The sequence below is a fragment of the Pseudopodoces humilis genome, chromosome 16 (assembly GCF_049639895.1).
Source record: "Pseudopodoces humilis isolate 2021_Gansu_Grassland_sample_001 chromosome 16, ASM4963989v1, whole genome shotgun sequence".
Classification (NCBI taxonomy): Eukaryota; Metazoa; Chordata; class Aves; order Passeriformes; family Paridae; genus Pseudopodoces; species Pseudopodoces humilis.
In genome coordinates this window covers 16,605,050-16,620,299 of record NC_142215.1, presented here as the reverse complement: position 1 = coordinate 16,620,299, position 15,250 = coordinate 16,605,050, and positions in this window count along the sequence as shown.

The window sequence follows — 15,250 nt, the reverse complement described above, 5'->3', positions numbered from 1 at the left end:
TGAAACACATCTCTTGTTCTTGGTTAATGATAACCCTCAAGAGAGTTCTAAAAACACATACCAGCCAAAAGTTTTGTGTAGCCCTTGTTCTCTTGTTTTCCAGAGAGATATGATCAGTGAATCCCCCTGAGCTGAATTCCTCGCCACATTCTTTTCATGTCTGCTGCTACTGATCTGGGTGTTTTATCTGATTTTACAGTTAATCCTGAACTCCAGTTTTATGGTTTGTTTAGCACAGGTTTTCCCACAGGTCTTCAAATCTGAAGACACTCATTGAGCTACGAGCACTCTTCCCTCCTAAAACAATTTTGGCTTTCTATTCCAACAAATTGCTGGACTTGGTCTGTGCCAGCACTGGGAAATTTCTGGATCTGGGCACTGGTGGTGCCAGTAAACACCAGATTTCAGGCTCTAGGTGCTGGTAAGACTGGATCTGGAATCCTCCCTCCCTCCCTCTGCAGCTCAGGGCCTTTACCTCAGCCTTCCCAATTAAACTGCAGCCTCCAGAAGACACTTCTGGGCCTCAAAATTCCTACAACCATCAGGCACCTTCCAAAAGTGCCTCCTGCTTTCCCTCCCTCTAGTGCCCCACTGCAAGATCCCAAACCACTCCATCTCCCCTTCCATCCTGAACTTCATCCCATCCCCACAGTACCATTGAACACTGTCATGGGTTTCTTCCTCACCCTCTTTCCAGGACTGTTCAAACAGGAGGCTGGCTTAAACCCTTCCCCACTTCTCAATCCCTGATCTTTCTGCTCCATTATATAAGCTTTAGACTATAATAACTGAGTACTGCACATTCACTTAGAGGCTTTTTTGCTTCACAAAACTTTAATTTGGTGTGAGATTTTCATAATAAAACATTCTGTCATCACTTTGAGGGCTTTAGTTACCATTAAAGCCGTGTTTGCACAATTCTGCAGACAATGAGGCCAGCCTCCAGGACACTGGGTCTAACATCTTAGGAGAGTAAGCAAGAGGCTGCAGTGTCCCCCTGTCTTCCCATACTAAAATCCTTTTAGTGTGGTCCTTTTTAACACCCACATAAAATTAATTTTTTTTTTTGCCTGTCTGGAAGGGCTAGGCCAGGAGCTTCAGTTAATATTCTTTTTTTTTTCTTCCTAACACTTTAAAATTCTTTCTTTCTGGTGTCCATTCATGGATTTTCTTAACTGGCAAGACAGGAGTATTATAGGGAGGCATGCATGGCTCCAAAAGACCTCTTTTTAAACACCACTTTTCCACATTGCTTCAAAGTAGTTTGGAGAGGATCTGAGAGACAAACTTTGAAGAATTTAAGATTTTAGAGAAGCCGAGGCCTTAATTAAAAATAAGCTTTGCTGGAGCTAATTAAAATAAATAGATGGGCCTTGCTAAAATTAAAGGTAGATAGAGAGGCCTTGCTAAAATTAGAAGTTAATCATTGGCCAATAACTAATTGTCTGACAACCTTATCCTTGTTCAGCTGGGCTTGTAATGAGGACCAGAATGTCAGTTCTTTTGCAGATGAAGGAAAGCAGGCAGCACAAGTGTTTTAGGTGCACAATTACAGACAGCCCATGTGAGACTGGAAGGAATGACTCTCACCTTTTAAAATTTCAAAGCTTTATTAAACCTTAACAAAATACAACAGAAGGGCTGAATAAGGAAAGAGACACTGCTCTGGGAGCACTGACCATCTGCCACGTGCTCGTCTACACGAAGTGGCTGCTCCCCCTTTTATAGCCCTGGGGTTGTGTCAGTTAAAAACTGCACAGTGTAAAAATTCCCAAAACCTGTCTGTCAACTCTTCTTTGCCATCCATTGCTGGAGACAACTTCCTTGCAACTTGATTGGAGGTCAGGTGTTGTCATGGCTCCATTAACAGGCCTGTCCTCCTCCCATCTGCCCCATCCAAGGGACACACGGACACGTCCCCCTCCCTCACGTGTTCCCACTGCTGAGGCCATCCATTGGCAACAGTACAAGAGGGATGGGGAAGGAGACTATGGGGAGAACAGAGGATGTCTAAATAACTATAAATCACTATAACATAATTATATATCAATACAACTTTTCCTAACATATCCACAATATTCATCCTTTAATTGTGAGAGCCAATCCATCACATTAACTATCTATAACAAGATCAAGGCTGGACAGAGCATTCTGTTCTGGCTGCTTTCAAGTACCAGCAATCCTTGAATGTACCTCTCACCTGCCTTGCCTTGCTTTGGCAACCCAAATTTCCCTCCCTTGCCCTTCTAACCCTCCCTAGCCTTGCATTCTCATGCACAACCATACCCCACCCTTGACCTGTCTACTGGTTTCCTCCAGGGCCTTTCTGTTTCTGCCTGGCCTACCCATCTCTGGGCTTACCTTCCTATTCCCAGCCTTGCCTGTAACTTCTGGGCCTTCTCTCACCACTCCATTTGCTTTCCCTGCACTGCTCTACCTCCCCTGGACTTGCCTACAGCAGCCTACACTTGGTTTGCATTGCCTTGCCCGCATGGAGTGCAAAGCAAGGAGTGACAGGCAAGGCAAAGCAAAGCAAGGAAGCTGTAGGTAGGGCCAGGCAAGGCAGACATGGGCAAGTCAAGCAAAGCAAGGGTAGGCTAGGAAAAACTAGGAACGATACTGAAAGCAAGGCAAGGCCAAGTGACTTGGAGTACCTTTCCTCGGGAGGCAAAAGATATAATGCCAATGATGTTGGAGCAGAAGTTAAGGTTCTGTGGCGAGGAATAGTCCAGCAAGATATATCTGTCCTGGCCCCTTTTGTGTAGGCATATTTGTTGGATGCATTCAATACTAGAGGTGGATTGGGCCCTGGATGTTTTGTATTTTGATAGAGGAAATGCCATTTCTTTTGATACGGGCTTCTAGTTCCTCTCTTTGGCAAAGAAAGCAAGTTTGGATGGGAACTTTGGGCAGTCTGAATGAATTTAAAGGCTTTTCCCAATAGGCAGTTCTCTAGGTTAGAGCTGTTGAATTTTCAGTGGGAATGCAGGTACCAAGCTGTTGAGTTTTTTTGTCCTGGTAGCTTTACTGTGTGGGCACTCTCAGGTGCCTTTACATTTGGATCTTGACCCTGTGAAACTGAAAGCTTAGGACGGTGCCTAGAGCTGAGAACCAAGTGCCCATAGCAGGGTGTGTGCTCGTAGTTTGATGGGTGCAGTTGAAGTTGTAGGCAGCGAGATGTTTTTTGCCAGATGTATTCAAGTATTTTAGCTGACTCTGAAAATCTCTGTGAGGGCAAAGGAGTTCACGCTTCCCTTTGAGTGTGGTGAAGATCAGGAGGGGAAGATCAGCAAAATCTCTTTGTGGTGGAACAATGGGTTGGAGAGCAAGGACATTTTTCAGTTTGGCTCTGCTTTCCGCGGTTTCGAGCTGGCCTTGGTGCTTTTCCTTCTTTTGCGAGCTGACAGCACCATCGTGTGGATGTTTCATCGTGTGGTTGTTTCATCGTGTGGTTGTTTCATCGTGTGGTTGTTTCATCGTGTGGTTGTTTCATCGTGTGGATGTTTCATCGTGTGGTTGTTTCATCGTGTGGTTGTTTTGATGAGCTCTGACAAGGCCAAGGAAAAAGCCAAGCGCTTTTCTGGCCCGGCCCCATTTGTGTGGGGATAGAGTTGGGGAGAGCTCCACTGTGGATCCTGGCTCCTGGAGACTGACAGAAAGTGCTCCTACATGTAGTGGGGAAAGAAGAGGAGTAGTTTCATTGCTGGCTGAGCAGTTTATAAGCTGTAAAAATAAGGCAATTGCAGCACGGCCTCATCCTTTTAGAATGTTTTCTGTGTGATCAGCTGCTCAGCATTTAACTCACATGCACTGAACTGCATCCCTCTCCCTGGAGATATGCACTTTCTCTCAAGCTCTGTGTACCATCTTACCCTCTCAGTTTTGCAGATCGCAAACCCCTCTAAAATATCCAGCAGCTGCTTGCAAAAAAAAGTCCTACAAAAGCCAGTGTTGGCTTTCATAGTCCCTTTGCAGGCTGTAAACAAGACAAAACACACTAATGATTCACACTTTCCTTCTCAACTGTAGATATCAGTACATTTTCTCAAGGTGGCAGAGCCCATCATTACAGCAAAACATTTCCAGCTGCAGTTCAGACTGAGAGATGTGCCAAGAAAGAAGAATTTGCTGCCTTTCCCTCTTCCCTGTGAAACCCATTATCTACAGCTCAATCACTTTCACACACTTTCTGCTGAGTCCAGGCTGCTAGAGATCACACAAAAGGAAGTGTTGGGACAGAAGATGTTCTTAATGTACCCCCTTCTCTTAGCAGCAATGAGCTGTGCACATTGCACTGAGGCTCTGTATCTTCTTTTCCAGACAAACCTGCTGTCACTCTTTTCACTCTCAAATCTTCATTGCAGACATCCAGCATCTGTGCCTATAGATAAAGGTTCTAGAAGTAAAAGTCAGTACAGAGCTGCACCTTCCCACCACTACCCAAATCTGACCCGACTAGGTTTTGAGTTGAACATGTTTTTATATGCTATCATTATATAACTTTCATATTAATTATTAAACTTACATTGTTCTATTGTATGCATTGATTATACCCAAGCATGGATTTCTCATGATCCCCCCAAACCCCTAACATAGTTTCTCATGATTCTTTAAACAATAATTATATCTAATCATATCTAACAATTATATCATTTATCATATACTGACTACACAGGTGCAGTTTCACCTGATCTTAGCAAGCACAAGGCCTAACATTTCCCAGGGCCTACCTTTAACACCTTTCCCAGGGCTTGCCAAGCCTAACTTTCTTTCTAACTCTCTGAATTTCTTATGATTTTAAAATCTTTTACTATCAGGGTCAGGCTGAATCCTGCTCCATTTGTAATTTTCAGAGGCAAAAGCCTGGTCCTGGACACAGCACTGTGGACAGCAATGGTGGCACTTTAACTGGGGAAAAAACCTGACCCCATCAGGTTCCTGATGTCAGTTCTTCTGAGGTGTTTGGCATTCCAAGGGCAGCCCAAATTCTAGGTGGGGCCAACTTGGGTCTGGGAGGAATCCTGCTCCATTTGTAGTTTTCGGAGACAGAATCCCACTCCCAGCCATGGACCCTTGGATATGATCAGCAGCCCTTTTCCAGGGGAAAGAAAACTATCTCTGCTCTGTCCTGATGTCAGTTTGTCAGAGGTGTTTGGCACTCCAAGGACAGTCTGACTTCTAGGTGGGGATGGATTGGGTCCGGGAGGAATCCTGCTCCACTCATAATTTTGGAGGCAGAAACCCCACTCTTGGCAACAGGACTGTGGACAGGAACAGCAGCCCTTTTCCATGGGAAAGAAAACTGACCCCTCCAAAAAGACAATGCTTTTCTTCTATTCTTGTCCATCAATGACTAAGTATAGGCACAGAGTCTCAGCTGTAATCCATCTTCTTTATGTAATACATCCAGAAAAGTCAATCTGGAGACCCCTCTGGCATGGTGGAAAAAACTCCACAAGGTTGGTTTAGCACTCAACCAGCTGACTCTTCCCTGGTCTGTCTCCTTGCCTATCTTTTGTTGAGATATGCCTTATTCAGATGATCAAGAATGGTGTGACACAACGAGTCTCTCAGCAAGGCAGGGCTGTGTTCACTCACCTCCACTTGGGCCGAGTTCTGGAATCTCACCATCAAGAGTCCCTTAAGGTTTTAGAGCCTCTAAGATAAACACAAGAAGCTCAATAATACAAGATTTTCAAAAAAAGTGCTGGTGTATCTTCCCAGTTATCTTGCCTTTCCCTTGTGTGCTACAGCATTTACTGGCTTTTACACAGCACTGTGATGATGTGAGCTGGGGAACCACAGCAGCTTTTGTGCTGTTCTGCAGTGGTGTAGCCCACCAGCAAAAGGTACAACATGCTCACACTGCTGCTGACAGTCACCAGTTTGTGGAAACATCAAGCATTTGCAAATTGAGAGGCTTCATCAGCATTTCCTAAAACATAAGTCTTGGGGTAAGGAAAAAAACAAAAAAACCCAGGAATTTTGAAAACAACTTCAGCATTTCTGTCAGTCCTCCTCCATTTCTGCAAATGCTTTTGTGGATTCTGAGGGCTCAGCAATGTTTAACAGGTATTATTATGGCTATTCCTGCTTGTAGGTCTGGACTTGGATCACGCTATTTTTTGCTACGATGATCTCATTTGCTTTTCTAGTTCATTGACAAACTCTGCAGTGACACACCCCTAAATGTAACCCTTCCATTAAAAAAATGGGTAATGTTTTTAACAAAAAACATGTAAGGTTTGAAAGCTAGAAAATGAGTGATTAATATTAGTATTCCCCTGATAAAGGGCTGGTCAGACCTGAAATCATGAACCCATCTCTGCTTTTTCATATTATTAAATACCATTTGTAACTGCCACAGACCCAGGCTGAAGCTTGTAGGATGAATGTGTAGGAAAGGGCTTTTAAAAATGAAGAAAGTAGTAGTGCAAGGAAGCTCCTTTGTTTTCTTTTTTGGATTTATTGTTAAACAATGAAATGGTCCATTAATTCAATGGATTCCCATTATTCCAACTGGATTCCAATAACTAAAGACTAACTTTTGTAAAGATTTCTGGATCTAAAAGTGTTGAATCTAATGGAATATAATTAACAGACAATTAAAGTTGTCACAAAGGACTGTGATTTATAATTGTACAAGATAAAATGAAGAAAAATAGGAAAACAGCAATCAAAAATATTATCTGTGTATACATAGATATGTGGAAAATTTATGTTGATGGAAAATGTGAAGAGTGAAGGGATAACAATTACCTCGATCAAACCTGATGATTCTACTCTCAGCACAGGAAGGAAATAAAAGACCCAAATTCTTTCTGAATTAGAAAAGAAGATAAATAAAGGGATTATTAGATGTAGAGAGACATCAAGCTCTACTTTATCTCTCTTTTCAGAAGCAATTTCATTTATTTGAGAACCAAGAGACTGCATTTTTATTTCCCTCTGGCTTGAAGCATTTGTGCAGCAGATGGCAGTAAAAACCCTCACCCATTTAACCAGTTGCTAGCAGAAGGAGCAGTTCCACTGCCATGTGAGCTTCCTTGGTTGTCACAGAGGTACTGAACTCAGTTATTTCAGTCTCCTCACACACATAAATTTTTTTGTTTGGTCTTGGTCAGTATAGCAGTTCTCAGAGTATTATTATTTATCAAGTAGGTAAGAGCTACATGATCTCAGTGTATGCACCACTGCAGGATGTGCACCCATAATATTCTCTGCTAGGACAGCCAGACCCAGCCATAAAACCAGGTACAATCCCCCTAAAGGTACAGAAATAAGGGTATACTCACAGCTCGAGTTTAAGATTAAAACCTTCCCCAAGTTGTTTGGGTTGGTTTGGGTCTTTTCCAAACCAAGGTCATAGGTCAGCTGAGAAACATTAGTCAGGAACAAATCCTTAAGCAAGTAAGACACCTGGACCAAGAGAAAGAGTAGGATTAAAAGCAGTGGGTCTTCAGACAGTGAGATCAACGTTTATCACCAGCTCTGCTTAATTTACTCCACTTTCCTGTGTACTCAGAATGCATCATCTTGGCATTATATATTTCAATAAAATAGACTATGCAAGTTTTATAGTGCCACACTGCTACTGCCTTAGTTTCAGAAGTTGCATGCAGTCTGGCACAGTTCCTATAAAAACAGGATGAGAGTTTGGAAAATATTTTGCATGTTCAGAAAAGGAATGCTGAAAAGACCATGCTGCAGTTACAGATCAGCCAAAGGGCACACACACATATTTTTCTTCTTTGCAAAAACATTAGTTTTAAAATTCCAGTTTTGCAGTGGTGATTTCATCATAGTTTTAATTCAGGGTCTACTTGAAACATTTTCAGACTCAGAGGAAAAATAATTTTCACCAGCTGAAAGTATGTAGTGAAGAAACATTTGTGGAATACATCCATGTAAAGAAAGAGAAAACCACCACACTCACACCCTCCCTCCAAAGACAAGAAAACATGCAGAAATTTTCTTCCTGTTTCTCCTGAAGTTATTTTCCAGGTAAGTCTCTCCTGGTAGAAAACAACACAAAGAGGACTGAACAATTTTGTGCCTAAGAATGTATTCCCATTTATCATTCAATTCAATTGCTGTGTGTAACCTTTTTAGCCTCTCCAGCTTTATTCCCCCTTATTGGGCAGAGGTCCAAGACACTGTGGAAAATGATGATGCATTAGCACTGTTCAGAGTGCCAGAGGCACCACAGAGCATCAGTGAGTTTGACTTTTCCAGTTGTATCTTTTCAGACTTGAGTATGCTGTTTCAAAACAAAGTAACAAGCTATGGAAGGTGTAAAACACCTAAAAAATCAAACATATTAACAAGGTATTGTGAGGCTTTTATGCCCAGAATTACATGTGCAGGCACCTGGGGAAGCTTTGTGGCTTGTTCTAGAAAAGGCTCCTCACAAATAACTACCTCTCTTTCCACCCTTTCTCCCCAAAGTACAAATCTCCATGAAATGAACGTGTCCCAGAGTCTGTGAGTCAGAGATGTGAGGACTCTGACACTGGTGAGAGGAGTGGGCCAGGCAACCACATCCTCAAGTGGCAGCACCCAGTGCCACAGCAGTGCACAGCAGGTGTCCACAGGTCAGGAAGAAAGACAACAGGCACATTTGCTCCGACAGATACAGCAGTAGGGAAAAAAATGTGCTTCCAGATTTTCTGTGTGAATCTTCAGGCATACCCTGTCTGAGGAATACAGTCTTGATTTGCATTTACTGTACTTACCTGTTCTCCTAGAGAGAAGACTCTGGATCCTGCTCACTACCTAATCTAGAAGTTTTTCCAAACCTTTCAACATTATTTGAAGCCCCAGCATGCATTTTTCCTATTATCTACTGCCATAAGCAAGAGGCTTCTCTGCAGCTTATGCCAAATACTCACCCAGCTGTACATGTGGGCTGGTTGCCAGTCCATTTTCTACGTTTACTGCTCTGACCATCCATTCTTGTGTGCTTTCACCTACCTGTGCTGCAACTACACCTTCATTTTCCTTTGCAGACATGTTCTGTGCCACTAAAATTGCTCTTCGTGGGAATAGAGCACAGATAGATTGAGAAACTGCTATTAGGCAAGTAAAAAATAGGAAAAGGACTCTTATCAAATTAGTAATGTCTTGGGTATTTAGGTGAAGGCATTTGGCACTGGGCTTGCATATTCTTATGGGTGTGAGTCCATGCATACTACAAACTCCATTCTTGTGCTTCATATTTTTCTTCCCAAACTCAGATATATTTCAGAAGAGCCCCTCTAAAGATGTCTGATTGCTATATGGTACACAAATTAGTAAGCAGGGATTTTACTTTATTCCCTTTCCATACAGGATAAATCAAGTTAATGACATTTGCACAGGTTTCTACCATAACAAGATATTTGCAAAAGCTAAAGTAGGTATTTATTTTGTAGCTTTGCAAGCAGGGCTATGGGGAACAAGAAAATTTTTAAAACTTTGTTACTAAGGGAAGACAACTGCCTGGGACAGTGTCTCTTCTAATATGCCCTAAGTATAGGACAGTTCATCTTGTGACTTGGAATAACTCATCAACTGCTTGAATTGGAAATACTGTCATTTATTTCTTTTACCTTGAACAAAACCATTTCCTTGTTTTAGATGCTACTTGTACTTTCTGGTGTATAGCAATGTACATCACACAATTTATAGTTATGCCTTAGTGTGATTAACATTACTCAGTTGAAGTTTTGCTACCTGCACACTCATCTCAATGTCTGCCACTCAGCTTGGGTTCTCTCCATCCTTTCATCACCAATAAAAGCAATCTGCAGTGTGAAGCTAAGCAAGATAAAGACACATTAATCAGAGGAGAATCAATCTCAAGGCGTGCTGGGGCTGGAGGGGAGGCTGTGCTCTGCTTAGTGGATGACGACATTTTTTCCAAGTGCTGTAATGAAAGCTAACAAGTTCCTACTTGACTTAGTACCTGGCAAATTTAACCAACTGGTGTGAGTAAAAAGCATTTTTTATGTGGGCTGTTGTGTTCTTGTAAATTCTCAGTCAGGAAAATAAAATAGAAGCAAAGCTAAATCCCCATGTTGTCTGAGAAATACATCTATAACTGTGACACACCTGATGTTAGAGAGTAATGTCTTCATTATTGATTCACAGGAAAAAGAGACATGGGCAAAAGAGGAACTAGGAAAACAGATTTTAGGGCTTTCTGGGTTTAAAGTAGTTTGAAAAGGAATTTCGGCCATTTCTACCCTTGAATACAGTATGCAGGTGTCTTAGATCAAAGAGAACTGCTCAGCACCTCTGAAAACCAGCTTTTTCTTTAGAAATTGAAATACAGCATTGCACTGCTCACAGTGGGCAGCTGTTTGGTTTTTAAACCTACATACCAAATGTCACAGCAGCTAAAGACCCAGCAGCTTTGACATCAGAGAGAACTTTTCATTGTGCAATAGCTATTAAAGCTCAATTCTGCAATGCTGAGACTTTGCTCTAATGGAACTGTTTGTTTGATTAAGGCTTAGTCAAACAGGCAAGCCTTAGTTGTATGTACTCCATATGTGTGTATGGCCAAAGCTGTGTATGCACCTGGGTGGTTTGGTAAAATGATCTTTCAAACAGCTTAGCTGAAATGGCACAAATCCCTACACAATCTGCACTCAATTTAAACGTGGATTTTATAATTTTTCTTTAATTAAATTCAAACTGTTAAAAGCTTGTGATCCACAAATATAATGGATCTAGAGTAAACCCTTCCTATCAGTCTTTTTGCCAGCTGTAGTGTTCCTACTGCTGGCAGCACATAATGAAGGAGATGCAGAGGGAGGAGTCAATAACTTAATTAACTTAATTGCTCACAATGGCAATAATGTCTGTATTCCCTGCACACAGACACGTCAGCTCATGTGCTTTTCATTCCAATTTATGACAGTAAGTCTCAGCACCGAGCACCTCCCAAGGACTAGCAGCCAGTTTGGGTCATCTGTTGGGCTGTCTCCTGTATCCACAATCCTTTCCAGCAGTTGTTAATTTCCTGGAAATGCCTTGCACTTAGATATAGCAACATGTGAATGTAATAAAAGCACACATATATGTGCTACATGTTTGCTACCTGCTGACAAGCGGCAAAAAATGGTGGGTTTGCATTTTTTATTTTTATTTTTTGAAGTGTTGTCATTTCTTGGTTAAGATAATTGATAATGAAATCCTAGCAGAGAGAAATTTTACCCAGATTCTGCCAGAGTACCAATAACCACTGAAAGGATTTTTACAGAAAAAATTCCTGCATACTTTAAACGCAGGCGAGGTTGACAAAGAATTCTTGTTACCTAGACCTTGCCATAAATCTTCCCCTGTGGCAAAGGAATGTGGTGGCTGCACAGACATGTGGAGGCTGTAGGAGCAGGACAAAGCAGAACACAGCAGCATTTAGAGGGGAGGATTCATCCCTCTGCAGATCACTTTCATGTTCTCTGTACTGTCCCAACTGCCCTTTAGCCCCCATGTGCAATTCTAATCTTCTTGTTTCCCTTCCTATTTTCTCACCTAATTCACGTTCCAGATTTTTTTTTTTTTTTTTTCTGGACAGCCTGCAGAAATTACATCACCCTTTTATCCTATTTCATAGTCTACATGTGTACAATAAAAAATGAGGAAGTAGCACAGAAATCCAGATTAAGTAGAAAGAAGTCTGGCAGGCTCATCCTTGCTGGCTGCAAAAAGACATAATACAAGAAAGATTTTGAAGCATTTTCCCAGGCTATTTCTCCAACTAATATCTTTGTCAAGAAAAACACAATAAACTATCAGTTGGGTCTGCAAAGAAATGCTCTATTTTTAAACTGGAAACTCACAATGATCTCCACGTTAATATCAATACCAATGTGTCCCAAGGTAAAACAACTTACCAGAGCTTTGCAGTTGCACCACCCTGATTATTCTTTCACAAAATGTACTGTAGGAACTCCAGACCTGCATAATTTCCATCAGTGCCACAGCCAACTGTCACTAGGTGTAGCACTGGCAGGTTTTAGCCAAGGAAGCAGTTTGCCATGAGCTTTGGCTGTGACAGACCACATGGATTCTTCCTCGACCTTTCTCTTTGTGTCTCAGGGCAGAGAATGAAAACTACACCAAAGAAAGGAACAATCCCAAGAAGCAGATCATAGTCAGGCTCTGGAATAGAAGGCATTCAAAATACTTTGCTGGATCATGGTCTTGAACATGTATCAACCCTTTATTTCCATGATCCACATAGTCTTGCTGTGAAGAACAGAGAAATGTTCTCACAACCCTGTGTGTCAGTGTGTTATGACATGTGGCTCTGGCAGTTGCAGCTGGGTCTACAGGACTTGGGGTTTTTGTGTGTCTTTGCTCTGTGTTTTTTTTAGTGAAAAAGATGCTGTTTAATCTTTATCCAGCTATTCCTCAGACCAGAAAAAAGGTAAGAAGGAGCCACTGCTGTGGTGTCCTTAAGGTCCGTAATACTTAAATACAAAATATTATGGAATGTCCTTTTATTTTGGTGCATCATGAGTCAGAAAATAACAAATGGAAAGAAGTGAGGAGTTTTTATGTGTCTGTAATGTTTCTATCTGCTTGTTTCCCATTGTTTCCATCTGGACTATCTAGATTGCTCACTAAGCTGCTGGCATTGAGAGGCATCCTGCATTTAAGCAATTCTCAGGGGCAGCTCATGAACTGGCAAGGCTCTGACTTACAGAAACTAGATGGGTTTGTGACTGAAGCCAAGATGATTATGCAAGCTTGTACAGATTCTCTGTACCTTGGAAAGAACACAACACACACTGAAGTCAGTAAGTTATACAGCTTCCCTCTATTAACAGAACTATTCCTGTGTGCATTTTCAAAAATCCTCCATGACGATAAAAAGCATTATCCTTGTTTCCTCCGCTTTCACCTTTTTGCTTCAATTCCCATTTAATCTTTCACTGATGTTCCTGTTTTATTATTAAAAGAAGCCCACCCAGAGGAACACCTGAGAAAAAAAGTACTCTTTTTCTATGTGCTGAGTCATCTAGAGTGTTTCCTTCCCCAGTTTTAAAATTCAGTTGGCTAATCACTTTCTTCTTTTGCTGTGACTAATGGACATTGCAGCGGTTGTAGACAGCTCAGTGTAATAGATATTCCTATGATATTAACAGTATAGTTAATCCAGATTTTGAGTAGCATTTAATACACATAATACCTTACAGATCCAGAGCTGAGGCAGTGCTCTGTAGGTGCAGCCTACTGCTTTAGCCTCGTTTCCTAATCTAAGTTCCTTTTCCTTCTTATCTCTCACCCATTCAATAACTCTTGATTGAACTGACTGACCACACAGAACTCTAAAAGATAACATACATTCCTGCAACTTTTGTGAACATAAAGAACCATTAAGATAGAACATGACTCTGAGGGTCATGATGGAAGGAAAGCATACACTGCAGCATGCCTTGTATATTATTCAGTATCACAGAAATCCCAAGGAGCAGAAAACAACACAAACGTCTCTGTATCTGGGAAAGAATTCATTCCAAGTTTACAGCCAACCATGAGACAAGAATCTGCAAGAACGCAGGTTTTGCCAGTTCTGGTGCTCTCACAACTACTCATTTCATTGAGAGAGGTCAGCTCAAAAACCAAACCAGACAATTACATAGCATGGCTGTACAATTAGGATACATTTCAAACAGCCAAATGTATTTTTAAAAGATTAAAAGAAAGGGTGAGTAACTCTCCAAACCAGGACATACATCTTGAGGAAGGCTGAACGATGCAGGGTTCTGTGATATAACAAATTTTTAGTTAAAATAGCAAAGTAGCTGCAAATTTGCTAGAATGGGGTTAAATTTGGGCTCAATTTACTTGTTTTTGCAAGCCAGTGCTTTGTAGCTTCACTGAGTTCATTTTTTCAATGAGTGTATGATTAGACACTGCATCTAAAGAACCCATGAAGGGTAGTGGCTTATGAGATGTGGTAAAAACAATTTTCCTGCTCCAGCAAAAGCCCTTATGTGTCTGTTGCTAGTTGGCAAAAAAGTCACTTGGTATGATTCATCATCATCATGTTCACTGCTCCATTCAGCTCTCCTTGAAACTGGAAAGCTTTTATTTACCTATTCACCTGCAACAGTGCACTTTGGGGAAGTCTACTCTGTAAATATATTTTTTTCAGAACAATTCTTATCTCCTTACTTGCATATGCTTGCCTTGTTAATGGTACATACCATTAAGAGATATGAAAACCACAGACTTCTCTTACCCTTACACAGTGAGAGCTGAACTCAGGTTCCCCAAACCACAAAGCAGTTTGTGGTCTCCTGAAAAGCAATTTTAAGCAGCAAAAAACCACTCTGACCTCACTCAGACACGTTGTTTAGGACAAGCACATACCAAGGGACCATACCAGCAATGCAGTGGAGGTGGCAGCACACTTGGCTGGGTAAGACTTGAAGCCTAGTGCCAAGAGCTCCTCTGTTCTGCACAGCCTCCAGCTCTCTGGGTGGCCTTGGGCCCTACTCTACAAACAATTCCCAGCACAGTACTTCATTATGGGAAGTCCTCCTGACTGCAGCAGCACATACATGGGGACCTGAACTCTATGAGCTCAGCTACCTGACACTTCATCCTTGTGCTAAGCAGGGAAGGAGCAAGAGATGAGAGTAACTGTGTACCATGTGGTTGGAATTTTATCTGTCAGTCTCCAGTACAAGCTAAGGCCTTGCAGGAGCCTTGTAACATGTACTTTGCTACCCAAAATCACAAGAGAAACACGAAGGCACGGATTTAATCCTCTCCATTTAGGATGACTTGGCACCAGCCAATAAATCACACAAAAGCTTGTAGTGTTACCATGTTCCACCCTTTAAACAGAATCAAAAAAAGCCAGGCTTGTACCAGTACATCTTCCCTCTCTGACTTGCACTTATCCTGAAATTATTGTCTATTAAGATGGAGGGTTTAGGGTGTTGTCTCTTTTCCTTCTTCTTTCTTCTTCATCTTCTTTTTCTAGAGGTTTTTGGGTAGTGATATGTGATTGGATAGAAAATGCCGCAGTGCAGCACAGAGGTGTTGGGTCGTTGGGTCACTAAGAAAAATAATTCATGTGTCTATAGTTAATTGGGTAAGAATAAGTATAAAGATAAAAAAGCTGTGCTGTTCAGGCCATTTTGTGCCTTTCAAGGCAATTTGAGCCAGGCAATGGTGGGTTGAACTTGAGCAGAAAGTCTGGGGAAGACCTGCCAAGTCTTTTGATATATATTAATGAACACGA